This window comes from Triticum urartu, chromosome 5A (assembly GCF_056163025.1).
Source record: "Triticum urartu cultivar PI428250 chromosome 5A, HENAU_Tu73, whole genome shotgun sequence".
NCBI lineage: Eukaryota > Viridiplantae > Streptophyta > Magnoliopsida > Poales > Poaceae > Triticum > Triticum urartu.
Genome location: NC_141877.1, coordinates 601,720,943 through 601,734,155, shown reverse-complemented (window position 1 = coordinate 601,734,155; position 13,213 = coordinate 601,720,943). Strand labels below are relative to the sequence as shown.

Here is a 13,213-nt window from a genome sequence, read left to right as displayed (position 1 = left end):
ACTGCAGATGGACGTGCCTAGAGAGAAGAAAGGGGTAGAGTGCTGCCTCCTGCTAGATCACACCACGCCTCCGGCCACCCCGCGTTTCCCGTGTCGGCGCATGATGTGGCGCTATGGTCGTCATGCATGCCACCACCCGCGTCATCCGTGGAGCCCTAGCCGCTCCAATCCGATGGCCCCTTCCCCTACATCCTCAACCTCGTCAAATACTCAGATCCGGGAGGACGCAAGAAGGCCGACACGGAGGACGCGCAGGGACGCACGGTGATGCGGGTTGCCGCCGGTCTCGGGTCCAAGACTGCGCGCGGCACGTCGTTGCAAGAGGTGCTCAGACAGATGCATTGGACCTAGTCACTGACGCGATGGCACCCGACTCCGCAGCGCAACCGACCTATGGTCTCTCCTTGGCTTCAACAAGGCCATGTTGTGCTTATGCATCAGCCCCGCCTCGCGGTGCGCATGTCAGTAGTCCTACTGCCTACTGCACATATAGTTTCACTGTTACTTTCCTTCAGCAAAAGATCCATGCCTTGTTACTTGAGTTTCTTGATATTTTTCTCCTGCTAAACCATTGTTTTGAATGGTGATTCCAGGAAGGAGGAGCGGACACCTACGTTATGTGTCACCAGTGGAGGAAGGATTGCAAGAAGAAGCTCTCCAACACCAACTTCACATTGTTCCGTAATTTGATTCATTATATTTTCCCCAAGTTCCATGTTCCCCCCTTTTCCATTCCATGCATGTATGCGTTGTGTTGTGTGTGGTAAAGCAATTTCCAGAAGAAACATAACTATTTATGTATGTTGGTATATTTACCGCTGAATTTGCAAGACATTCAAATGGGTGAGTTAACTAGGGTGTGTGTTTTTGCTGATCCACGACATATGGACGTAGTTGTTCTACTCCTTATTTAACCGGAAGAATTCCTAGCTAGGACGAAGCTGGGCCATTTTAAGGCTAGCTCTTCCATGTTCTCCAAGTGTTAGAGCTTCTCAAATTGTAGACTCACTATTGCCTTGCAGTTTCTACTCCACTGCCGCTTGCTTATATGAATATTTCCCTTTAAAGTTCTCACTAATTTGGTATTCTAGACACGCAGAAGTGCCCGCTTTCAAATTGTCATAAAGTATTCGATTCGTGCACAATTCAATCTCCAAACAAAGTAAACAATTAACCTCTACATCCCATACCCAATAAGATGAATATGTGTGTGTGTGTGTGTGTTATAGAGAGAGAGAGGGAGAGAGAGGGAGAGGGGGAGAGAGAGAGGGAAAGGGGAGGAGGGAGAGGGAGAGGGGGAGAGAGAGTGAGGAAGACGGAGGGAGTGTGTGTGTGTGAGGATGATTTGATGGTAAAAAAGGTTGCCAATGTCACTTGATATGTATGAAAATATTAAATGTAATATTAACATAATTAATATTGAACTCTTAAAGTTAATGTGGCCACGTTGCAACGCACGGGGGTTCTTCTAGTAAATATGGGATGATAGTTGAGGCAAAGTTCGGTACTCCCTTCGTTTCTTTTTAGTCTGCATATAAGATTTGGTCAAAATCAAACTATGTTAATTTTGACTAAGTTTATAGAAAAATATATCAAGATTCACAATATGAAATCAACATTGTTAGATGCATCATGAAATTAATTTTCATACCATATATCTTTAGTATTGTAGATGTTGATGTTTTTTTCTACAAAGTTGGTCAAACTTTATAAAGTTTGACTTTGACCAAATCTTATATGCAAACTAAAAAAAATGAAGGGAGTACTTTGTTCTACAACTTTTCTATTCTTTTTTTTAGCTGAATGGACATTTTTGCAAAAAAAATGCTAACAATTATTTAACCAAAAGATAATGCAAACAGTTGAGCACCTCAAAAGTAGCAGTAGCAATTTACATCCTTGATCACCAAGTGACACATGTGGTAAGCAATCCAAAAAAAAATTACATCCTTGGTTTTTTCTCTCCGTGTTTTAAACATTTTTGTGGTAGACCATTGTATACAAATAATCCATTTCAAGAGTCGAAACTAGATAGCCGACAAAATAACTATATGGTAGATTAATAATCAACGTCTCATGTATGTCACTATATTTATTCATAATTTGATTTTTTAGGAAAATATTATTTGTTTTGAACCCAACAGAACTATTGATCGTGGACGTGCTTTGCATGTGCCAATGTACTAGTAGTAGATCGGTAACGCGCCTTGGCGCGAGGGTGCCGGTCCTAACGACTTGGGCAAGCGAATAAATATCAAACGCATGTTCATGAGAAAGAACAACTGATTTTCGGGTTTAAGAGAAAGAACAAACATTCACTCTGTAGTCTGTACCAGAAGCATGGCATCATGAGTTTAGCACGGTCATGAGACTACAATAGCTAATTGCATTCAATCCGTCCCATGAGCTAGGTAGCATCAAGTTCAGTATGGACATCAGTGAGATTACAAAAACTAATTAGATATAAGTTCAATAGTAAGAGTAGGAAAATGAGATTGCAAATGCAAGACCAAATGGCTGTGAAGACAGGAAAACTATGCGAAGTCATAGTTAGGCATACTAATGCTTGGTTCAACTGCCTTTTCGATTAACTCCATGAGTGCCATTCCATATGACCTGATGTGAATAGTTTGTGAGATAGATGAACCATAAAATGTTCTTTTATAGACAATGCACTTCTGATTTTGTACCTTAACCTTTGAAAGCGTATGGACATTGAGCGATGGTTTCCCCTTGTAATCTTGAAGGCGAAGACACGTATCTGATATTCTTTCATCACTGCCGCCTCGACAAAGTCTGGCCAATTGGTTTATTCTTTGATCCCTTTTTTATAGACCGGATCACAAATCAAAATAGTACCATCTGCAACAAAAGCAAGATGTAGCCATTGATGTGCATTCATGGCAATGCAGGAAGCACGCCTGGGTGCGTGAGAAGCAGCAAAAACTGGATACTAAAACTGAACATTATTTATGAGAGATCCTAAAAACTTTCACACACATGAACGTTGCACTTCACATGGGACTGAAATACAACAGCACATGCTTTTTGCCTTTTTGGTCACAAAAACACCGTTACACAATTAAAAATAAAAACCTTCCAAAAGCACCACTTAAATTGCTTTAAAACATGGGCAAAATGACCAATAGAGATGACAAAAAACATATAGGTTGCAGTCACATATGCAGAACATCAAGTATATAATGCATTGCCCTATAAAATACAAGACTAATATCTGCTTAATAGGTGCCTTTCTTTATCTATTGGCCTCGTAAAGTTCTGCCACAGCCTACGAATAATGCTACAATTTCCGAAAGGTTTGTATCCACAATAACTTTTAGGACCAAGTACAAATGGCATACATCACCATGTTTACAAGGTTATACCAGCTGCAAACTGCGGGTAATTAACTTTTATTTAGGAAATCAAGAAATAATTCATCAAAGCCAGTGTAGAAACAAAATGTGGTACTTCTCATGCAGCCAGCAGTAATAGAGCAAGAAGGGGGGAAGTCCACGCCGACCAATACATTATCTGCCAGAGAATCTTCAACTTCCCTTTGCCAAGAATTGGGTAAGTTCCTCCATGCATGGAACTCTCTACTTATTTATAGAGTGCAGCAGCATTCAGCTAACGAGACATCTTAATTGTTAGTACATGAAATTGTGAATAATTAATAAGATTGTTCTAGATTCACCGAGACATGAAAAACTGGTATAGTAGTTTCTGATTTTCAGAAGACCTTGGTTATTTTCAGCTTTACATTACTAAGGAAACCTGCATGGACCTACTCTATGGGCAACCAATAGTAATATATAGTACTACCTGTCCATTTCCAGCTTTGTACATAAATATCGGAACCATTGAATAAATATCGATGCCACATACAAAAAGCATAGAAGATAGAATAGACGACTGGGCATTTTTGAAGCTTGACTTACCCGTGATGCCGCAAACACAGTCTTAAGCCCGAGCATATCAACAAATAACTCGCAAAGAAGGTGAGAACCTCGCCATGGCAAAGCTATACCATGTCTCCTGCTTCATGGTGATGAAGTGATGATCATGAGCTCCACACTCACCATCGCTCCACCTTGATAATCTCTCATTGTTCTCCACAGCATGGCACCTGGCATCAAAGAAATTATTTTAGAACCTGTAAAACCATATTTGGAACTAAGGAGACCTAATATTTTGTAAGATCAGAGTCGTTGAGAGCAAGTTTACTATCATATCAACTGAAACTATATGCAAATGTGCAGGAAAACAGTGCTGGTCTTGCAGTGTCACTCCTTGAAAATTTATATTGGATGTTTGTGCATAAAGCTGATAACCAGATCATCCTAGTAGCTATATTTTGCTAAAAAAACAAACTACAACTCATGTAGATACCCAACTTTAGACCAGTTGTTCTGGATACATATTCAGAAACATAACACAGAAAACAACCAGAACAGATAGGAAGCATGGCTCGCTACAAATAAATGTGACTTTCTCAATGGTGTTTCATTAGTGAAACTCATTAGGCACTATTATTCATTTAATAAATGATTCTTTGTCTAACACATATGATGCTCACAACCAGAAAGGTAGAACGGGCTAGTTTCGTATATGTTCAGTGAAAATATAGCACTATATCGAACAAAAGGAAGAATATGTGCCAACAATATATCAGATTTGTATATATATGAACAAAAGGAAGAACTTGTCTCGCATGATAAAAATTCAAAAAAAAAAACATTATTGGCAGCATTCTACAAAAAGGCAGAGAAATGAAGTTTCTGCATGCACGCCCCGGGCCTTTCGCTCGTCGTTTGGTCCTCCCCGACCACCTCGTGTCGACGTCTCCGCACCTGCTAGCGCGCCGACCTCTCCGATCTCGCAGCTACACTCGCTTTGTCCACGCCGCCGTTGCGGCCGGAGGCCAACGTGGACCACACCACCGCCGCTAGCGGCGACGGGTCCTTCCCGTTGCTCCAGCACCTCATGGCCGAGTCCTCCTCTCTGTCCCTCCAGCGGCATGAGCAGGACGGTGTACACCGCTTCACAGACATCTGCCCGGGTGTTTTCTCCTTAGGCTCGGTACTTGGTGTGATCTTGGGGACTGCATGCTCATGGTGTCGAGCAGGATCGCAGTCCCACCTGTGAACCAACAAAGCGGCAAGCAGCAATGTGCTCCTACACTTCCTCAACAAAACTCTCGACTATGGGCTATAGCCGCCTCCATAGGATCAAGCTCTTGTACAACACGGCTGATGCAGCCCACCATGGTAGCATATTGGGCCAAGATCCTTGCCGCGTTCACACCACCATGCTTGCCCACCCGGAGGTCGAGTGGGTCTGGTGTCTCGACACCGACGCGTGTCACTGAGGTCCCGGGTTGGCCTCAACGCCGGCGTGTTCCTCATCCACAAATACAAGTGGTCGCTTGACCTCATGGACGGCTGGGCGCGCACACGGTGGGAGCACGCTCATGTACACACTAAGCAACAAGACAAACAACAAGCTCTCCCACCTGCATATGTCATGTACAAAAACTCTGGTGGCTAGCTTTATCTAGCTCTTTATTTGTCTAGGATGTATGCAAGAATTGTTGGTAAATTCTACATGGAAAGAATTGAACACAACTTGACAACAAAGACCATGTCATGTTTATAGCTCAAAACTCGTGAATTTCTCTCTCTATGATTTAGAGAGAAACACTCAACATTTTAGCTTACCTGAACATGGATCAAGTATCTAAAACTGTATATTTTTTCGACGGAAGTATCTAAAACCATCACTCAGGCGAAGAAATAATATATGCAAACTAAAGGGAATTAAAGGCCATATTATGAAAGAAGTGGTACACAATGTTCTAGTCCAACTGCTTCATGTTTTCGACCCTAGCTATTTTGCTGAACTTCTGTTAATGAAAAATGATAGAACATTAGCACACGTGGATCCTCACCTCTCTCTTTATGTCTATGCATGTGAGGAATAAATCAGCTCCAATTGGCGACCAATCGGAGCATCATTTGAATCCTACTACGTTTTTCTCATTATCTGCTTCCAACCAACAGACACACCAATCACAATCCCGGACTGGTTTACAGTTTCATAATCTAGTAGTGCACCATATCGAGAAAAGGCAAATCACAGAATAAGGAACAGCAAGCCATCAGCGTTGGGTATGCGAAGGGCATGTCTTCGACCCCTTACAGATGTGACAAACATCCATTGCATAAACGCATCAAGCTAAACAAAACATATTTAAGACCTACTACTTCCTTCACACATAGCCAGCTAACATATTTCTACTACATAAATTCCAGTTTCTTCCTTCCAGAAAACAATGTAGCTTCTCTGAATAGCCAATTCTTATGACATAAAGAATAAATCTGACGCGATATCTGAATAGTAGCTACAGGCTCAAGTTTGACACGATTGAAGAAGGAAGTTGGAGGAGGAGCTAGCTATGGTGAGCTAGTTGTACCTGCTTGAACTGGCCCCTCCACTTGGAGAGGACGATGGTCTGGTCATTGAGCTTCTTCCAGGCGCCGTCTTGAAGCAGATCTCGACGATCGGCGGACTTCCTGCTGCCGGCCAGGTGGCACTACTTCTCCACGCTAAGGAGCGACGTGATCGCCACGTCAAGGTTGCTGCCCTCTTGCATCAGCACAAACAAAATTTCTCTTTTATATCAGTAATACCAATAGACAGCAGGTCCTGTTTCAAAGGGCTACAGGTTTACGACATGTCGATATTCAAGATACAGATACATAGTTACGTGACACTTTGGAAGTTGACAGACATTACATCAAGGGTCACAAAGCAAGTACTGGCATTTGACAAAACAGAGAAGGCCACAAACTGACGTACTACACATGAATAGCCAGCCATGCACACAGTGATACCTCGGTAATGTTATTTGGTAGAGTAATCCTTGGGAGTAATCACCAGAGCTCAGGAAAATAATTGTGATCGTAACGGTGGATCTAAAGATAGAGGTGTTTTACGGTGATTGGGAAAGTACTGGCAATCCTAGGAAACAACGCCCCTCAAGATATGGACCTTCTCCGTCGTCGACCTGCCCGGCGAGAGGAATAAATTCATCGTCCTCGTCCTCCACCCAACCAACCCCAGCCCCCCATGCCGTCACCGAAGAAGAAGAAGGCCGGATCTGCGCCGGCTGAATCGGCGGCGACCGCGGCGGCGATCCCATCTCTTCGCGCGTACCATCCTTAAGGTATGAATTCGGCTTGGCGTTCTGCTCGTTCTCTTGGCCGTTGCGCCCCTCCACCGTGCATGCAGTACAACCTCAACCCCACAAGATCCGGGTACGGACTAGAACAACGAATGGAAAGCTTCATCGTGGCATAGTTTCTCTTGAGCTAATCGCATCATGTTTGTTTAAGTAAGATGTTGACGTTTGAGATGAGATATAGTAAAGGAATATGAGATACTGGTTCCATAGTTCACTTCATTTAGTTTATTAAAGTCATCATCACTTTAGGTTTGCATAGCGCATGAAATATAGTTTAAAGGAAGATGAGATACTACTTGTTGGATGTTGATGATTGGTTTCCCTCACATGTCAAACCAGCAAAGTCTTTTCTATGCACTTGTCTTTGCCTATGAGCTATTTTACACCTGCAACATTGATAAACAGAAATATGTTGATGATTGGTTTCCCTCACATGTCATATGCAGGAAGACATGGCGTATGCAAGTGATGAGAGTATGTTCGAGTATGTAAATGTTGTCAGCAAGATGTTTGATAGTGAGGCTGAAGGTTATGAATTCTACAACAAATATGCTCTTGAAAAAGGTTTTAGTGTGAGGAAAAGCTACGTTGAGTGGGATGGATCCAACAAATACATAATTTTAAGGAAAATTGTGTGTAGTCGTCAAGGGTTTCGCGAAGATAAGCACATGAAAAGAAAGATGGAAGATAGAAAAAGGAGGCCACGAAGTTTAACTCGTGTTGGGTGTAATGCTAAATTGGTCATTACGAGACAGGAGGAAACCGGTCGGTGGTTTGTCAAGGATTTCGTCGATGAGCACAGCCATCCTCTAGCCCCACGGGATCTTTCTTGTCTGCTGCGTTCGCACAGACGAATTAGCGATGAGCAGAAAGCGGACATTGCGGACATGGAAAAATGTGGGATCCGCAAATACCGTATTATGGATATTTTGTGCTTTCAATACGGTGGATTTGATAAGGTTGGATGCATAAAGAGGGACGTTTATAATTTCTGCCATGCTAATAAGCAGGAGACAATCAGTGCTGGTGATGCTAAAACGGTGATCATGCACATGATGGCGAGGCGAGAGCGAGATGTGGATTTTTTCTTCAAGTACTTGGTAGACGAGCATGGCCATCTGAAGGGACTGTTCTGGGCTGATAGTCAATCGCGACTTGACTACGAGGCTTTCGGAGACGTCATTGTTTTCGATAGCACATACAGAACCAACAAATACAATCTGCCATTCTTGCCTTTTGTCGGGTTGAATCACCACCGCAGCACTGTTATATTTGGCTGTGGTATAATTTCTCATGAAACAAGCCAGGCATACGAGTGGATGTTGCGGACCTTTTCTGATTGCATGGCACAGAAGCATCCGATATCTGTGATCACAGATGGGGACCTTGCAATGCAGAGAGCAATAAGGGTGGTCTGGCCAGACTCAAACCATAGACTATGTATATGGCACATTCAGCAGAACATTGTACGCCATCTGCATGATGACGACGTAAAGGAGGAATTCGGATCTTTCATTTATGATACTTCTTCCATTAAAGAGCATGAGATAAAATGGATACAATTCTTACAACGGAATAAAGTAACTAGTGAGGAGTCTTGGCTGCATCAGATGAGAAAGTTGTGGTGTGCTCCATATCTTGAGGGGCGTTGTTTCCTAGGATTGAGCAGCAATCAGAGGAGTGAGAGCTTGAACTCTGTGCTACATACGCATCTTGAGGGTAAGATGTCGTAGTTTGAAATGCTAGAGCACTATGAGCGTTGCCTTGCGTCGCGACGGATTAACGAAGCTCTCCATGACGTCGAAGCCTTGCAGTCCATTCCATTTACAGAGGAAAATGCTTCGCCGCTTGAGAAACACGCCGCAACAGTTTTCACACCTAGTGTCTTTAAGATGGTCTTATGGAGCATAGATGCTGTCAGCAAATGTCAGATTAGAGAGATACTAGATGGATCAGAAGATTCCACTTATGTTGTGTCCAAGCAGGAAAGAATGGATAAAAAGTTTGGAGTGCGCATTGAAGAGCAAGGAGGTCTTTTGCACAGGGTGAGTTGTTCTTGCCGTAAGCTGGAATGCGCAGGCACACCATGTTCCCACATTTTTTACATATTGGGAATTTTAAAACAAACAATTCTGCCCGGTTGTTGCGTTCCCACTAGGTGGACTATGAATGCAAAATGTGCATACGCACCTACCAGAAAAAACCAGATGTATGACTATTCGGTAAGCCTGCAGAGGTACCGCGAGTTGCGGAATTGTAGTCATGCCGCAAGTTTCCAGGCATGCCACTCTGATGAGGACTATCACCGTCTAAAGATGCTTTTGCAAGCACAACATCATGGCAAGCAATCTAGTTTTGAACAAGCTGACAGCAAGGAGTCAACTAATGCTAGCATAACAGCATTAGGTTTGGCCCGTTGATGCCGCACTCGCAGAAAGTTGATAAGGTTCTGGATCCCGTGCATGTGACAGGACGAGGTGCACCGAAGAAAAGGCTCCAGGCAAAGACAAAGAAGTCAAGATCATAGAATATCTGTGGCTATTGCAAGAAACCAGGTCACAATCGACGTAAATGCGCTAAATTGCTAGAGGTATGAAATATGTTCATATTTTTTTTGCATGTGTTTTACTCATAATTGATGTCCATGTGATTTATTGTATTCTTCTGTGTAGGATCTCGAGGTTGAACTGTGATATCTACATACAGCATGAACCGACGATGAGCCAGAGAAAGTCGTGTGCCATTCAGCTTTGTGTGACGTGGTCTTTACATTCTATTTCATCGTGACAGTAATTTAGTGAAGTGCGGTTGTACTGCCATGTTACTGTATTAGTTCGACATCTTTCGTTTCCATTTTCTGTGCGTATCATTTGATGTCCAACTTTAAGAATGATGATGTATTTCGACAAATTGGTCACTATGATTCTTCACCCTTACTATGGTTGTCATGCATATTCATAATCATCATGCATATTCTTCATTTACAGAGCAATAATGACTGACGTATTTTTTAAATAAGCGGGGCCCACTGGGGTGTGCTTGGAAATCTTTGAAAAACCTCCATGCACGTTCATCTTCGCTGCATGCAAATCGGGCGGCAGCCGCTGTGCCAGTAGCTGTCAAGGCCTTGATTAATCACTATTCACATGCAGGTCCCCGACTCTTGCATGCAGGTCCCCGACTCTTGCATGCAGGTCCCCTTGAGGCATAGACCGATGTTTTCAGCAGTCAGTCTAGAGGGCATTATAAATTCAAAAAAATTCAAAAACTTGGAAACCTAGTTTTGTTTGTGGAAGAGATCATGTGTGCCAAAACTGAGGTGATTTGGAGGTGGTCGAAAAAATGCCCGCATTCCCGGAGGGACCATTTGGTCTACTTAAGCCAGTTTTTGAAAAAACGTGAATTTTTTCACCACCTCCAAATCACCCAAATTTTCTTGTACATGGTCAACCACATGTGCAAAACATGTGTATGCAAGAAAATTTTGAAAAAAATTATTTTACAATGGCCCCTTGAGGCATAGACCGATATTTTCAGCAGTCAGTCTAGAGGGCATTATAAATTCAAAAAAAATTCAAAAACTTGGAAACCTAGTTTTGTTTGTGGAAGATATCATGTGTGCCAAAACTGAGGTGATTTGGAGGTGGTCGAAAAAATGCCCGCATTCCCGGAGGGACCATTTGGTCTAAGCCAGTTTTTGAAAAAACGTGAATTTTTCCACCACCTCCAAATCACCCAAATTTTCTTGTACATGGTCACCCACATGTGCAAAACATATGTATGCAAGAAAATTTTGAAAAAAATTATTTTACAATGCCCCCTTGAGGCATAGACCGATGTTTTCAGCAGTCAGTCTAGAGGGCATTATAAATTCAAAAAAATTCAAAAACTTGGAAACCTAGTTTTGTTTGTGGAAGAGATCATGTGTGCCAAAACTGAGGTGATTTGGAGGTGGTCGAAAAAATGCACATTTCTGATATTTTCACAGGTTACAAAATATATTATTGGACAAAATATGAGTGAATAGCAAAAAACTACCACATTACGGGCTATCGTTCCGAAAAACTACCACTTTTTTTAATTTTTCAAAAAACTACCACAAAAGTGGCTGGCTGTTCCAAAAAACCCAAGTGGCCGAACGGTTAAGTTTTAACTGGGGTTATGACATGTGGGGCCCGCCCGTTAGGGTTTTGTCGGCCACAGTGCTCACGGCGCGCGGGTGACGGCCGTTAGGGCGCACGGGCCGTCCCGACCAGGTCAAACGGATCCGGCCCGCCCTCACTCTGTCTTCCCCCTCTCTGTCTCCCTCTCTCTCGTGCGCGCCTCCCTCTCCGATGGCGGCGGCGGCGAAACTAGGCGATGGCGGCCATTCAACGGGTGGAGGTGGAAGGGGGGATGGAGGCGGCGAGTTCTCAGAGGTTGATAACTGGCTGGGGAGTGGTAGCTTCGCAACCCAGCCGGCGGCGGCGCCGCCGCCGCAGCGGACACCACAGGCTGCAGCTCTGATGCAGGCTCCTACGCCACAGGCTACACCGCCGTCGCCTGATGATTGCCAGTTATCGCTGGAGTACAGAGCAGCGAGGTCTCTTGCTAGCGCTGTGCAGGCAGATCCGGCCAACTCCCAGCACTGGGCCTCTGCATTTGGAGGGGTGGAGTAAGTTTTTTTTCCCTCTTATGAGCTCCTTCAACAGTTTCTGCATTTCTGCTTGTTCATTTCAAACAACATAGCATAATTTAGTTATTTTTTTGACCAAACCCTAGGTTGATGCTGCTGTGATTCATCTTAGAACATGAACATGCACTGAATAATAGTTGAGCAAACACTCTGTGACATGTTTTGGATGCAACAGTATCACTTAGCACTGAAGGATTAGTTAGATTTAGTAGAAATGCATGGGATTCAGATTCCTTACTGTACTTTATAGTTAGTGTGCACTGAATTTTTGTAGCAAAAAACACTTAGTTAGTTGGGCTTTTCAAATAACATATTATGTAATGCAGGCTGGATGATGAAATTTGGGAGGTTAGGCTGCGTTTCCAGGGCAGAGATAATATGGAAAGGAGGTTTTCTGTTTCAGACATCACATTTCTGAACTTGATAGCACTTACTGAGACTGAAGGCTATGGGTCAGATGACTACATGTACTGGGTAAAAGAACAAGGGATTGGACAGGAAGGTTTATTTCTTCTGGACAGTCAAGATGAAGTTGAAGAAATGATAGACCACTCAGATTTCACAGTGCTCAATATCAAGGATGGCAAGAAGCAAGGCAAGAAGCAGACAGCTAGGAGAAAGGGTGAATTTGAGGTGCCAGCTCCAAAGGATACATCAAGGATGGGCACAATAACATGCAGTAACTGTGGTCTGCAAGGCCACAAGTGGACAATGTGTGGAGACAGACTTAAGGCCAAGTTTATGACAAGGAAAAACAACCACCAGGCCACATCATCAGGTCCAGCTCCAGCTTCAGGTCCAGCTTGAAGATGAAGCTCGGCTGATTTGTGTTCGCAGTGAATATTAAGATTATCCACTATATGTTGACCTCATCAGCTTGCTGAAACGGGTGTGGTCTGATGGTCATGTTTCCACTCAAACATGACTCTGCTTAGACAAGTTAAAATGCCTTGTGGTACAAGTTATTGCTAAGATTGGCAACAGACTGAATATTGACTGTGACCTTGAACTGGCTATCCATAGTGAATCTGTGGAGGTTCAAAATGAGGCTCTTATGTCAATGCCCATTATTGTACTGTATTCTGGTCCTATGATGCTTGGAGTGATGTTCAAGAAACTTGAGTGAGTAAATTTACTTTACCGTGATTTCAGATTATCATTTTACACTTTGCCTTTTGTTGAAACAAAACAGTTAATTTCTCGTTTGGTTATGATTACCAAATATTATTGAAGGCATTCCCTTGGTTGAGGAATATAAATAAATTCAAATTTGCTTAGACCACAATGCACTT

The 13,213-nt window shown here is 43.0% G+C and overlaps 1 pseudogene; it reads left to right on the top strand.

The window, feature by feature from the left end:
• Nucleotides 1-7,698: 7,698 nt before the first annotated feature.
• Nucleotides 7,699-8,830, top strand: LOC147973239 (protein FAR1-RELATED SEQUENCE 5-like; annotated as a pseudogene).
• Nucleotides 8,831-13,213: the final 4,383 nt, after the last annotated feature.